At 39.5% G+C, this 15,511-nt stretch overlaps 1 pseudogene; it reads left to right on the top strand.

The window, feature by feature from the left end:
- LOC122892342 overlaps nt 1–9,283 on the top strand; it is a 41,953-nt pseudogene extending 32,670 nt beyond the window's left edge.
- The last annotated feature ends 6,228 nt before the right edge of the window (nt 9,284–15,511 follow it).

Here is a 15,511-nt window from a genome sequence, read left to right as displayed (position 1 = left end):
TGCTCTGGGCAAGATAGACATTTTAACGATGTTTATTCTTCTAATCCATAAGCATGGAGTGTTTTCCACCACTGTGTGTCTTCTTCAATTTCTTTCATAAGTGTCCTGTAGTTTCTAGAGCACAGATCCTTTACCTTCTTTAGTTAGGTTTATTCCTAACCATCTTACAGTTTTTGGTGCAATTGAGATACCCCCTTACACTAGTTAGAATGGCTAAGATTAATGAGGCAGGAAACAACAAATGTTGGTGAAGATGTGGAGAAAGGGGAACCCTCTTACACTGTTGGTGAGAATGCAAGCTGTGCAGCCACTCTGGACAATAGTATGGAGGGTCCTCAAGAAGTTAAAAGTAGAGCTACCCTATGGCCCAGCAATTGCACTACTAGATATTTACCTCAAAGATACAGATGTAGTGAAAAGAAGGGGCACATTCACACCAAAGTTCATAGCAGCAATGTCCACAATAGCTAAACTGCAGGAGGAGCTGAGATGTCCTTCAACAGATAAATGGATAAAGAAGTTGTGGTTCATATACACAATGCAATATTACTCAGCCTTCAGAAAGGATGAATACCTACCATTTATGAGAAAGGACATGGATGGGACTAGAGGAGATTATGCTAAGTGAAATAAGTTAAGCAGAGAAAGACAATTATTATACGGTTTCACTCATATGTGGAATATAAGACATAGTGCAGAGGAGAATAGGTGAAGGGAGGGAAAACTGAGTGGGAAGAAATCAGAGAGGGAGCCAAACCACGAGAGACTCTGGACTCTGGAAAACAAACTGAGGGTTGAGGAAAGGGAGGTGGGGGGAATGGGGTAACTGGGTGATGGGTATTTAGAAGGGGACACGATGTGATGAGCACAGGGTGTTACACACAACCAATGAAATCATTGAACATTATATCAAAACTAATGACGTACTATATGTTGGCTAATTGAATTTAAATTAAAAAATTGCACTGGAAACCTTTTCTTTTTACTCCCATTTATTTCCATGTAAAAGCAGATCAAGATGAATCTTCAAAGTAATTTTAAAGTATAAATCAAGTAAAAATAAGAAACAGTCTGAAATTTAAGTCAGGAAATCAGGAAGAGCAGATTATCTATCTGACTTTAGGGTCTTGAGGAAGACTGGGTGCTAACTGCAAGTATAAGAGTCTCAGAGGACAGTAGAGGAAGGAAGAGGAATATCAGCAGTTAAAGGAGGCTGAGACTGATTTGACCCAGTTCTGCCTGAACCCAACTTATACCTTAAATAGGCTTGGGACTACTTAGAGGCTTCTGACTCCTGAGTCCCAGGTGAGCGCCAATAGCCACCAAATCAGCTAGTGAGTAATAGGTTGGAAAGCAAGCACCACTGACCATATTTTACCTAAAAAAATGTAATTCAGGTTTCAAACAACCAATTTTCAATTTGATTTTGGGATTGCAGACATACCAACACAGGGGACTGTCAACAAGAGAGTATTTTCACTCTTACAATGAAATAGCAATTATCAGAGAATATCCAATAGTACGATAAGATACCTATCTTTACACAACTGATACTGTTATGTAGCTGAGAAAACGCAATGATTTCTCTTAGAAATATTGATTAAGTGCCTCATGTGTTGTCAGGAATTGTCCCAGATGCTAGAAAAACAGATAGACATATTTGGAGTTATTCAAAAAATGAAAAACTAAAAAATGCAGGTACAAGTCATAGGGAGATAGATTTAGATTTGAAATACCAAAAAATACCTTAAATTTTTTCAATAATTCTGTTACACATCATCTTCCATTGTGCTTCACAGGTCTCTGGTCATACAGCTGTTGTCCCATTGATTGCATGTATTCCAGTTAGTTATTTAAGGATTTCTTTTCTCCTGAGAGTTTCCAAAATCTCCAAGGAACATATGTATTAATTCACTAATTAAATAACTCATCGCTCGTATATTTATTCAGCAAAGGTTTTTTGAGTGCTTTGTGCCTGCTGTTGGTATCTGGGGAGGCCAAAATAAATAAGACAGAAGGCCTGTCCTCCAGGAGCTCACAGTAAATTAGGGAGAAAGATGATGAGACATCAGTATAAATCCGAATAGTGTGTGCTATGGTAGGTATTTACTGAGAAAAGCAGGAGCATCAGGAGGGAATACCTTGTTCTGCTGAGGGGGTGTCAGTGAAGGAAATTCATCATAAAATTGCTGACTCTTCAGCTGTATCATGAAGGACAAGCAGAAGTTATCCAGGATTTTATCCCTAGTTTCCAGCACAAAACAAGTCCTCAATTCATCTCTGCAAAAATGAATAAATGAATGATACCTAAATAGAGTGTAACCAAGAGTATTTTTTCCTGACCAGCAATAATTGCCTGACATCCTGGTAACAGCACCTCACTGCTGGCTCCAGAAGTGGGCCCATGACCCAGGTCATGGCAATCCCATGAACAGCTCTGGTCAGTGACTGGTTCTGGAGACTGGACATGGTTGAACTTGGTACAGTGAAACTCATCTAAGGACCTGCTTGAGCAACTGAAGGATAGACTCTCTCTTTTTGCTGACTGGGAGCTGTGAGGTTGTCAGTCTGGGGCATCTGGGCACCTCTTGGTTGAGAGAAGTCTGCTGAGGGTGAGCAGGGAGCAGGGGTAGCGAGGGAGAAATTGTGTCCCGGTAACGTTTTGGCTCCTGGATCCGACAGTATAACAAGTAGGTCTACTCCTTAACTGTTCTTTGGGTGATCAGTAAATTACCTTTTGGGGGTGGGGTATGTATGAGGTGGGGTTTAAGCCAGTTTTAATTGGCTCTTCTATTAGTTGTGGCCAAACATGTGTTAACTAATAGAGACAAATAGCTATTTATAGTATAAATTGCTTCACAAATTACTGAGTTCTTCATTTCCAGAATGGTTCATTTAAAATCAAGTCTATCAGAAAAGGAAATGCTACATTACTAAAGAATCCTAAGTCTTTTTCAGCTTTGCTGATTGAGCTTAGGTTTCTGTCTGTTACCTGAGGAAGAGAGTGCTTGTGAAAGAGAGAGAGAGAGAGAGAGAGACAGGAGTGGAGGAGAGACTTGGCACCTTAACATCACCAGATTGCCCAGCATCATTTCAGAATTACAATTTACTTCTTGTGAGTGACAAAATATACCCAAACCAGAAAAACTGACACACTAAAATTTTTATTAAAAAGAATTAACAAATGTGCAGGTTGGCTGAGAGAAAGAGATGTGGCCACTGAGGCATAGCGGCTGAAAAAGATATTTCTTCTTTCCCTTCCTTCCCCTAAGTGCACCATCTAAAGGAGGAATTACTATCAAACACAAACATCCTCACCACAGTGACAACCTTGGCAGGGACCAGAGGAGAAAGTGCCCACTGGCCCTGTTCCCAGGGGTCTGAGTCAAGAAGACAGGAACCTGTGTAGCACATCTGGGGCAGGAGAGCAGACGTCTAATGGAAGCCTAGGACCAGAGAAGGTGCGTTTTATGAAACAGAAATACAAATAAATAGCTGATACCAGAAGACAGAGCTTCTCCTGACTATTTAGAAACCATTGGACTCTGGTTCTATTTTTAAAGATGACATGTTCCACAGAACCAGTTTTCTCTGTTACTAATTGAGGCTAAAGCATCAACATATTCTAGGCACATGTGGGAAGGGATGAGAAGTGGGTTCAGGGCTCCGACCTCTTTAATGAAATCACTCTGCATCTGGGTCAGGACACATGCAGAGTGATTTGTACTTTTTCCTCTCAGTAACTAGGAGAGACATAGATGCATATTTTTCCTCTAGATTTCTAGCCCTTCTCACCTTCATGTCAGTTTCATCTTTCTTCTTTTTGGCTGGTCTGCCACCCCTACCTCTTTTTCATTCTCTTCTAGCAGAGAACGTGCCTGGCTGCTTTAGGGACATGGATTCTGGTTTGGAACTGGCTATTCAACTTCAGGTGTCTTATTTAATCTCTCTGGACTCCAATTTTCTCATCAGAAAAATGGGCTTAGATAAGTGTTTACCCAATTCATGTTTCCTAAAATATGAAAAACTGGGTTGCCTGCATGGATGTTGAAGACCCTGAGGCCTATTTCAGTAAAGAATCATATTCAGCTTTGTTTTGTCAAGGATGGCTCAAATTCATCTGAGAACAAAACCTCTTAAAAAACAAAACAAAACAAAACATGGGGACACCTGGGTGGTACAGTTGGTTGAGCGTCCAACTCTTGGTTTTTGCTTGGGTTGTCATCTCGGGTCCTGGGATTGAACCCCATGTTGGACTCCAAACTCAGTGAGAAGTCTGCCTGAAATTCTCCCTTCTTCTTCCTCTGCCCCTCTTCCTATGCTCTCTCTCTCTCTCTCTCTCTCAAATAAGTCTTAAAAAAATAACATGTAGCTACATGTCACTATTCCATGGTATACAGGTTGAAAATTGCTGGTTTTGGGCAATCCTTGGATTGGTTCTCTAAACTTTCTTTTTTACCATCCTTCCATTTAGAATAGTTAGGAATAAAAATTACATTTCTCAGACTTGGGTAGCCAAGGTTTTGTATTTGGATTACATCCTACCAATGAAATGAACTCATGGGATATGGGGAAGACATTTTCATTTCTTAAATATATTTGACAGACAGAGATCACAAGCAGGCAGAGAGAGAGAGAGGAGGAAGCAGGCTCCCCACAGAGCAGAGAGCCTGATGTGGGGCTCGATCCCAGGACCCTGGGATCATGACCCGAGCCGAAGGCAGAGGCTTTAACCCACTGAGCCACCCAGGCGCCCCAAGACATTTTCATTTCTTGCCCAATCCTGATGGATACACTAACCTAGATGAACTCTAAAATTCTTGTTCAACTCTACGGGATTTTTATGTTCTCTCTCTCGACCATACCTCTTCTTAGGCAAAAATCTCATTTAGCTATCATGAATATGGTTCATTTATTTATTTATTTATTTATTTTTTCTGAGTTGTAATACATCCCAAGAAAGAGACCAAGGACAAATTAGGAAAGAGTGAATGCTAGCTGGGGGTCATCTTGCTTTGAAATTTCCATCATCTTCTATAGTTCATTTCTGATTTAGTGTGCTATAGTTCATCTTGGGGTATTACAGCAATTCCAAAAAAAGAGAGGCTTGCTAAAAAGTTGGAACTATAACCATGATGCCCCATTATGAGGCCACCATTATGAGGCTGGGTTGAGCTGGGTACACAGACTGTTTCCCTTCAGCACCCCCTGTTAATTTTATTGGGATGATTATATTTCTCATCACATTTCAGGAGTATCTTAAATGCTGCTCCACTTCAAGAAGACAGTCTAGGATGGGCAGGGCCTAGCTCTGGCTCCCTGATGGCTTCATAAGCAGCTTGGTCGGGACAAATAACTAATGTGTTCCTTTGATTATCTGGGTCTAAATCAACGAAGCAGCGTTTTCCCTAGCTGTCAGTGCTTTAGATAAAGAGCAGATCTTGTATGTAGTGTGGTGAGTTTTAAAATTGAGCTTTTTAAGTGAGTGTCAGATGTTACCAAACTCACTCTGGAACCTGATTCCATGAAGGTTAAACCCTGGAAACTGGACTCATCAAAACATGAGATGAAGAGAATTTCTGGGTGGATGGTCCTTTGACAAAATTGGAAAGTGGTTAAAACGTGTCTTTTTCTCCTTCCAAATGACAAAAGTTCAGGTTTCCAACTTCTAGCACTAGAAAGCTTCCCCTATTCTCCTCTGCCCCTTAGAACTGTGCAGTGTTTTAAGTCTGTCCTTCTCAGAGCAAGGAAAAATAGTAAGTTCATTTATCCTGAGGCTGTTGTTTTAACCCTGGCATCCCATCAGTCCTGGATAGCTTCGAGAGCATAAATGCCAGGGTCCCACAGCTAGAAACCCAACAGTTGGTCTTGGATGGAGCCCATATATACTAAATATTCCAAAGTTCCCAAGGGTTGAGAACCACTAGGGTATTGTTACCTAAACATGCCTCTTCAAAGAGAATCATGGAAAATTTTCCAGGGATCAACTAATCTTCTCCCACTCCTACTCAAAATTTCCATAAAGCAGATTATTGCCATTCACTTTCATTTGTAAGCTTCAAGGTAACCAAACCAGAAGTACAGCTCTTTCCATAAATAAGAAGCTCATAAAATCTTGAGATAATGCCAAGGTTAGTTCAACATAAAGCTTCTGTCTAGTAGCTGGTACTTTGTTCTAGAAATTCTGTGCCCATTCTGCTTCCTTATTTGACTTATGCTCGATTATCCCACCCCTGAATACCCTCAGAACCTGGTTTTCATCCTTTGCCCGGTATCCTGTTCTTCACCTAATCCTCCAGTACTAACCTGATGACAAACACATGGGCTTTGAGTTAGATCTTGTACAAGTTTTGACCTCACCACTTTGTAACTCAGGATCCCTTGGGAAAATTATTTGGAGCCTTGGTTTCTTCATCTGCACAGTAGGAATGATATTTTTTATTCTATCAGTTCAGACTTTTACACATAGTAAATATTCAAAATTGTGAGGCCTCTTTCCCTTCAAATCTCATTGTTTACTTTGTACTTATTTCTACCTATTGTTTATATGACCATAGCCCAAAAGGTTTTTAAAAGCAGGATTTAGATTATCAGTATAAAGAAGTTTTAGGCACAGTAAGACCTCTTAGCTCCCACCATAAGGGGTCTGACCAAGGCATTCAGGACAGTGATGGGATGGTGGAAACTAATGGGATTCAGTGGGAGAAGTGATTTGAAGAAACCCTTGGTAGTCACCAGTGGGAAGCTGAAAAATAAATCCAGAGAAGACCTGGAAAGGGCAGACCACCAGATATCCAAGTAGGAAGCAGAAATCCTGACTGGAGTCTGTTTCAAACCACAAACTCTGAATTTAGGGAAGAAAGCATTAAAAACAATAAATTACCTAAAATGGCAAATTTAAGATTCAACTGCCTCAAACTGTAACAACTTAGGCACTTGTAAAAGAGAAATATTCCAGATGGCAAAGTGGAAGGATGAATTATAGAGAAGGAAGTGGCTAATATCCTGTGCAATACAAAAAAAAAACTTTCATTGCAGGAGCCAGGCTGGGGAGACTCGTGTCTCTGGAGACAGAAGTGGGGTGCCATTTGATCAGGGTCAGCTGGCCCCACTGGCCAGCCCTAGGTGCTCAGGGTTCAGGTTTGGTTTCAAATTGCCTTCTGTCTTCTAAGAGATTCTGGAACAAATGACCTTGGTGTCTTCGGAGGGGCAAATAGAGTGACTACCTAACATGCATAGGACTTTTATTTGACTTGGTCCATCTGGCCTCACTATTTAATTCAGGATCCCATGGGCCTAGGTATGATTTCAAATTGCATCTTTTTTTTTTAAGATTTTATTTATTTATTGGACAGACAGAGATCACAAGTAGGCAGAGAGAGAAAGAGAGAGGAAGCAGGCCCCCCGCTGAGTAGAGAGCCCTACACGGGGTTCGATCCCAGGACCCTGGGATCATGACCTGAACTGAAGGCAGAGGCTTTAACCTAGGTGCCACCCTAGGTTAAAGGGTGAGAGGTGCCCCTCAAGTTGCATCTTATACTTCTTATCTTATACATCTTATACTTATATTTTTCATCTTTTACTTCCCTTTATATCAGGTCACTCCAGCTCTGGAACCAAGGGGATTGAATCTGAACGTGTAAACTGGAGACAGGTGAAGGAATCCAACTGCATCCTTGTCAAAGGGGCCTTAGTTCTGGCTTCTTAAAATGTAGTCCTCAGACTGCATGATCTGACTATATGATGCCTCAGTATCACTTCTGAGATTACTTGAAATGCAACACCCTGGCTGCTTGATAGCAAGCCAGACACTAGTCTTTGTTCTGCAGGATGGGGGTTAAAAGAATAAGGCTTACTTCAAGAGATACCATGTGAAATTTAGAAAAAGATGAGAGGGTAAAACTGATTACTATACTCAGAAATGCTTGGTAAAAATAAGTACAACTTATAAAACTTATAAGTTTTATAAGTTTTTAAGTTTTATAAGCCTTATATCCTATAAGTACAACTTATAGGATAAAAATAAGTACAACACACCTAAATACAGGATGATAGTGCATGATCAAAGGAGATGTCATTTGTCAGATTGTTTATGCCTGTAGAGAAGGAGATATGATAGTCTGTGCAGCTTATGCTTATGAACTCCCAATGTATGGTATGAAGGTTGGCCTGAAAAATTATGATGCATCATATTGTATGGGCATGTTGCTGGTCCACAGGCTTCTCAACAGGTTTGGCATGGACAAGATCTATGAAGGCCAACTGGAGGTGACCAGAGATGAATACAATATGGGAAGACTGATGGCCAACGTGGTGCCATCATCCACTATCTGGATGCAAGGCTTGCCAGAACTACTACTGGAAATGAAGTTTTTGGGGCACTCAAGGGAGCTGTGGATGGAGACTTGTCTACCCCTCACAGTACCAAATTATTCCCTGATTATGATTCAGAATGCAATGAATTTAATGCAGAACTACAGTAGAAGCACATCATGGGTCAGAATGTTGCAGATTATATGTGATACCTAATGGAAGAAGATGAAATACTTATAAAAAACAATTCTCTCAATACCCAAACAATGTAACTCCAGACAAAATGGAGGACATTTTTAAGAAAGCTCACACTGTTATATGAGAGAATCTATTCTATGAGAAGAAGCCTAAAAAAGAAGTGAAAAGGAAAAAAGTGGAACCATCCCAAAATGCCTCTTGCCCAGGAGAGAAACTGCATAGCTCAGAAAAAGGCTAGCTTCCTAGCACTCAGGAGTGGGCTGTTGAGAGCTAATAAACCAAACCACATTTTTCTATTAAGATTTTTCAGATAAAGATAATAAACTTATTCATCAAGCAGCTAAAAAAAAAAAAAGAAAGAAAGAAAAAGAAAAAGGAAGAAAGAAAGAAAAGGAAATCTACCAAATCAGAACCTGCATTGTAATATGATCTGCTAAGATGTTTCATATGTATGTTAAGGTTTGAGAAACAACATCTCATAGATTTTATATGCAAAGGAAGAATACAGACCCCCCAAAGAGCCCTCTATGCATCAGAAAGGACATTGCCTGTGTCTAATGGTTTCAACAATAGTGCACGTCATGGAGTCTACAAGTTCCTAATAGCAATGCCAAGGCCTTGATCCCTAACAATAAAGGCCTTTTGGCCTGAAACAGGGTCCATAAGCAAAGGGCTATCCAGCATTCCATCTCAGCCTCAGCTGTTCTGTTCTATTGTTTCTCCTCCTCTCATGGCCAAGTGGAGGAAAGTCATAACGTGACAGAAAGTTGTATAAAACTGCTTTGCTATCACATTCAAAATAGTTCAGATTCCTTATTGTGGTCTCATAGGGCCCCTCATTCTCTGGGCCTGACTACTTCTTAAAATTTATTTCTTGCCCTCTGTGATGCTGCCCCAGCCATTCTGGCCCTTTTCTTTCTGGAACACACCAAATTCATTCCCAGCGCCTAGCATTTCCTGTTTCCTCTATGAGAATGCTCTTTCTTTCTTCCTGTCAGCATTGCTGAGTCCTCATCACTTATGTCTCAGCACAAACAATGCTTTTCTAGAAAGACCAAGCCTACTACTCTGTTTGGGATGCCACCTCACCTATTTTGTCTCTATCAGATTATGGGATTTTTCTCATTGAATTTAATATTACCTGGCACTCTCATGTTTATATTTACTGATTTACTTCTCCTCCCTACCACATATAAGCTTTAAAAGAGCAGGGAACAGATTCCTCTCCCTGACTGCTACATCCCAAGTGTTTAGAATAATACCTGACAAAGTATTTTTTCAAAGAATGTTTACTGAATTTGAGTGAATGATAGCACTGGGGTGAAACTACTGGCTTTTCAATTATCTGTGTATTCCTGTTTTCTCTGCTCTAATCACTCCACTCATGCCCACAGATAGCTCAGAAGGGCTTAGATGGCAGAGCCTGAGTCAATCATATTTTAGGTCTGGCCCACAAAATTGAGATAGGTCACAATGTGATCACTTCAGGGCTGTGTAGTATTCCAATTCAATACAGGTCTGTAAACCCTTATTGACTGCCTGTCTATGTACAAGGTACTGTGAAATACAAAGGCAAAATATAAATGCCAAAGGCATCCCAGGAAGACAAAGAGGCATTTACAAAGGTATAGAAGCAAGAAAGGGGGTTGGGAGAACTGCAAAGCTTGGTGATACCAAATGCAAAGTGCACACACAGTTTGGACAGACAGAAGAAAAGAAGGTTAGGGAAGGAACCAGAGTAATTGTAATAATACATATCTTTGAGGAGCTGGACCTACTTTATGTTCGAGGACAGATGCAAATATCTCAAATTCTTTTTAGTTGAAAAGAGCCAGCAGTGAGTTCAGCTGAGAGCATGTTGCAACCTCTAGCCCTCCTCTGGGCTCCCTTTGGGTACCATGAGCACTATACCCAGCAACCTCAAAAGCCCTCACATGCTGGACCCATTAGGCACTGCATACTCCACTGTCTGAGTCATTTCCCCTCTGCCAATAGTGACAAACCCAGAGGAACTCTCCACTAATTGAATCTGAAATGACTCACTCTAAACCAGGGACTTGAAACTTGAAAATCTCAGCAGCAATACCTTGGCGGTAAGACCCTTGGTTTAAGTTGTCTGGCTTATTGTCTGGGGAGCCAATGGGCATAAGGGGATAGAGTAGAGGGTATCTGGGAGGAGGGCTTTGGAGCAGGACTTTTGGGTTTTCTCAGAGAGCTGGAAAGACAACAGCATCCACTGTATATCATTGATTGTTCGAGCTCCCAGCTGGTTGCCAAGTGCTAAAAAATGACTCTCAGACACGTTTTGTTTGGCACACCTAGTTTTGTTTATAATATTTGATGCAGTATTTAAAAATAAAGAGCTTTCACATTAAATTCTCAGATTTCTGGATTCTCTCAAAGATTTAAAAAGACCTGGCAATAACTCACTACAAGTGAAGAGTGTGTGCCCTTTATACAGGCTGTATGCTCCCCATGTTTCTGTGGTCTACACCTCAACTTTTACATTCCTAGAGCTCCTGCACTTATATCCAGAATGCCTCATTGGTTTATTATCCCTTTTGGCTCCTATAGGATTTCAGTTTGCAACCTCTATTCTGACACCATCATTGAGAGGACAGACTTTGATGACATTTTCAGTAATAGGAATGGACCTCAAAGTATGATCATTATGGAAAATTTCATCTGATCAGTGCTAAGAAATTTATTAGAAAATAATATAATAAAAGGGCATGAAAATGACCAATCTCTACCCTCCATTTCTTCTCTCCTAGAAGAATACATAGTACTTACATTTGAGGCTGGGGTTATGTTTTCTCTACTGTCTTATGTTCCTCATCATAATTACATCCAGGTGTATATTTAACTAATGCCCAATAAATAGGTAAGGAATGATACAGTGTTGCTGGTCTAAGTCTTATGCATCTGGTATCCTTCCCCAGAAGACCTGACACCCAGGGTTTGACATCTTTTGTTCTTTTTTTTCAACCATTCATATTTTAATGGTCTCCTTCCTTCCCTATGTACTTATCCACCTATTCTAAGAAGCATTCCATAGCTTTCTATGCTTTATTTAAAATTGGTACTGTAACTTCCTGAGTTTTTATTTCCCTCATGGGAAAAGCAATATCTACGTCATAAGATCATTATGTACATTACGTCTGGGTGTGGTGAAATAACCATTGCAAACACTTACATATCACTTACTATATGCCAGGAACCCTTCCAAGTGCTTTGTGTATGTGACTTATTTAATCTATACAACATTGTTGTAAGGTAGGTACTGATATTATAATCCCCATTTTACAAACGAAGAAGCTGAGGCAATAAAAGCTTAACTAACTTGCTCAAAGTCACAAATCAAAAAGTGCTGGAGATGGACTTCAAATGCCAGAAGCTGGATCCAGTATGTATGGCCCTAGCCACTAAATAATACTGCCTCTCTTCTGAAGTGAGGTCTATAATACATAGCCATATTCTTTGTTTTAAAATAGAAAATTGCCTTTCCTTACCCATTCTTACTAGTGCTGTTTTGCATTGTTAGTTACATATAGCCAGATTAGATCCTGTTTGCTTTTAAAGATTGATTTGATTAGCTGAAGAGAAAGGTGGGGAGAGAAGTCTTAAATAAGATAAATAAAACTAGAGGTGGGATAAAGAGGAAGTCTTTCCTTCTTTTGCCTTATTTAGGCAGTAAATTCTTCAGGCGGAGAAGACTTTTGAAAAACAGCTTTATCAGCAGATCCCTCCTGAGAGTTCTTTGTCATCCAGAAGGACCCTACATCCAGCCTAGATGCAAAGCATCCCTGAAGCCAAGCAAAGACACTTGGAACTAAAAGAATGCAAATGGCATTGGTTTTCCATTTCATTTTCAGATATGGATCTATTTCCCAATCTTACCTGTACAATTTGGTACAGACTCTCTTATACTTGTCCTTAGTTTCTTCATTTGCGACATGGAAGATTGGAAAAGGCCATGAATGGCAAACAGATGTGCTTTTGTAGGCCACATCCAATTGATTAGTCGTAAGTGCCTTGGCCATAAGCTTACCATATATGAAGTATAGATATATCTGTCAGCATATTTTCTAAGAATTTGCCTCCCTGGATTAGATGACTCCCCATGCTCCCACTCAATTTTATGCTCACGTGAGAACAGCTACAAGAGGAAAAGGGAATAAGAAAACAAGAGATACAAACAAGATTTTTTAAAAAAGGATGATGAGGCTGCATAGTATTCCATTGTGTATATATACCACATCAAAAGAAACGAAATCTTGCTATGTGCGACAACATGGATGGAACTAGAGCGTATCATGCTTAGCGAAATAAGTCAAGTGGAGAAAGACAAATATCATATGATCTCCCTGATATGAGGAAGTGGTGATGCAACATGGGGGCTTAAGTGGGTAGGAGAAGAATCCATGAAACAAGATGGGATAGGGTGGGAGACAAACCATAAGTGACTCTTAATCTCACGAAACAAACTGTGGGTTGCTGGGGGGAGGGGGGTTGGGAGAAGGGGGGTTGTTTATGGACATTGGGGAGGGTATGTGCTTTTGGGTAAATTGGAAGGGGAGATGAACCATGAGAGACTATGGACTCTGAAAAACAATCTGAGGGGTTTGAAGTGGCGGATGGGAGGTTGGGGTACCAGGTGGTGGGTATTATAGAGAGCACAACTTGCATGGAGCACTGGGTGTGGTGAAAAATTAATGAATACTGTTTTTCTGAAAATAAATAAATTGGAAAAAAAAAAAGGATGATGAGGGAAAAAAAGAGTATGTCTGTCGAATTACCATTTATACTGGAAGCAGTGAAGAGCAGGATTGATATTGCAGAAAATCCAGTCAGTACGGTAGTAGATAAATATGAAAGTAATGTAGAGGAAAAATAGCGAAGTGAGGACTATGGCTAGGAGTTAGGTGTGATTATAAAAGGGCAACATCAGGGATCTTTGTGGTGATAGAACTCTTGTATCTTGACTGTGGAGGTAGAAAATGGACCAATGCATGTAATAAAATTACAAATAACTAAGTATGCATACACACACAAGGAATACAAGTATAACTGGAGAAATCTGAGTAAGATTGGAAAATTGTAGAAATGTCAATATCCTAACTGTGATGCTATATTATATTTTTGCAAGATACTACCACGGGAGAAAACTGAACAATCGGTGTATGTAGAAATGTCAATATCCTAACTGTGATGTTATATTATATTATATTATATTAATTATATTATATTTTTGCAAGGTACTACCATGGGAGAAAACTGAACAATGGGTATATAAGATCTCTATATTTTTCTTATACCTGTATGTAAATCTACAATGATCTCAAAGGAAAAGTTAACTCACACACAAAAAAACAAAACTATAAGGACATTTAGAGAATTAGAGATAAGAGAATAGCTACAATATCTAATAGATACACAAAGATAAGAGAATAGATAAACAATATATAGACAAATAGTATTAAAAAATGGAACTAAAAGGTAAAAAGAGATTAAAATGTTTCTATGGTGAAAAAATGCCAATATTCATGGATTTAAAAGACTCATCAAAATTTAGGCATAATGAGAGAAAAGACATTTTATTTATTTATTTATTATGCATGTCACCATACAGTACATCATTAGTGTTGGATGTAGTGTTCCATGATTCATTGTTTACATATAACACTCAGTACTCATGCAATACATGCCCTCCTTAATACCCATCACCCGACTCACCCAGCCCTCCACTCCCCTCCCCGCTAAAACTCTGTTTGTTCCCCAGAGTCCATAGTTTCTCATGGCTTGTCTCCCCTTCTGATTCCCCACCCCCTTCATTTTTCCCTTCCTTCTCCTAATGTCCTTCATGCTATTCCTTATGTTCCACAAGTAAGTGAAACCATATGATAATTGTCTTTCTCTGCTTGACTTAAAAACAGTGTCAAACTTTCTGTATTAGGAGTCTTGTAGCCAAAAATGATAGTCCGATGAAGAAGCTAGGAGCCAAGAGCTTGTGAATAGCCCTGGGGGCCACAGTGGGAATTCTAAGCCAATGGCATTAATAAGCCCTGTCCCATGATTTGATTTAGGCATTCCATTTCCCCCTTAAGCCATGGACTGGTGACAAAACTGAAAATGCTACTGAATCACAGGTGCCACATGAGGAACATTTGCACTGAGAGAGAGATGGGATAAAGTTTCCTACCATTCTGAAGGATTCCCTATCATTCATAAATGATTTCTTGAAAAACATAAAAGTGACTTTTACAGTTATTACTTACATGTAGATCTAGACACAAAGCATTCCTGTATTTATCCCAGAGATGTTTCTTTAACCTTAAAGGCCATGCATTCAGTCAATGGACATTTATGGACATGGCAGGCAGAAGATACAACACATGTACAGAAGTACCGATTTAGCATGATCCCTATCCCCAAAGAGCCTCTTAGAGATAAGCATGTAATACCAACAAAAAAGGCTGTGATTTATTGTTATCTGCATTCCAGATACTGCATAGGTGTTTTATATATTATTTAATTTAATGATCTCAATTATTCCACTGAAGACAGAATTAGGATTTTACTTCATGTTTGCATGATCCAATGACTGTGATATTCTCTAAGCTCATTGCCCACCATTTTTCAAGATGAAGGTCAAATCATAAAGCTACCATGACATCTTTTATAAATAAGTATAGATTGATCATTCATTCATTCATCAACAGATATTTATTGGCATCATCTATGTACCAGGCTTTATGCTAGGTCCTGGGACACAATGGACAGGAATCCATCCTCAAGGATCTTCAAGTCTAATAGAAGAAACTGGTATTACTCAAATGATCAAATTTATGTATTACTATATGTATCCATAGCAAATGCTACAAAGGAAAAGATATGTGTTACTTTGAGAGCTTATAAGGAACCAATTTGACCTATTCAGGGAGTTAGAAAAGGTTTTTCAAAGAAGTGACTCTTTTATTTTTTATTTATTTTATTTTTT

Source organism: Neovison vison, chromosome 1, assembly GCF_020171115.1.
Source record: "Neovison vison isolate M4711 chromosome 1, ASM_NN_V1, whole genome shotgun sequence".
In the NCBI taxonomy this organism is placed as follows: domain Eukaryota; kingdom Metazoa; phylum Chordata; class Mammalia; order Carnivora; family Mustelidae; genus Neogale; species Neogale vison.
The sequence above is the reverse complement of the archived record's forward strand: the minus strand, read 5'-3'. Positions and strand labels throughout refer to the sequence as shown.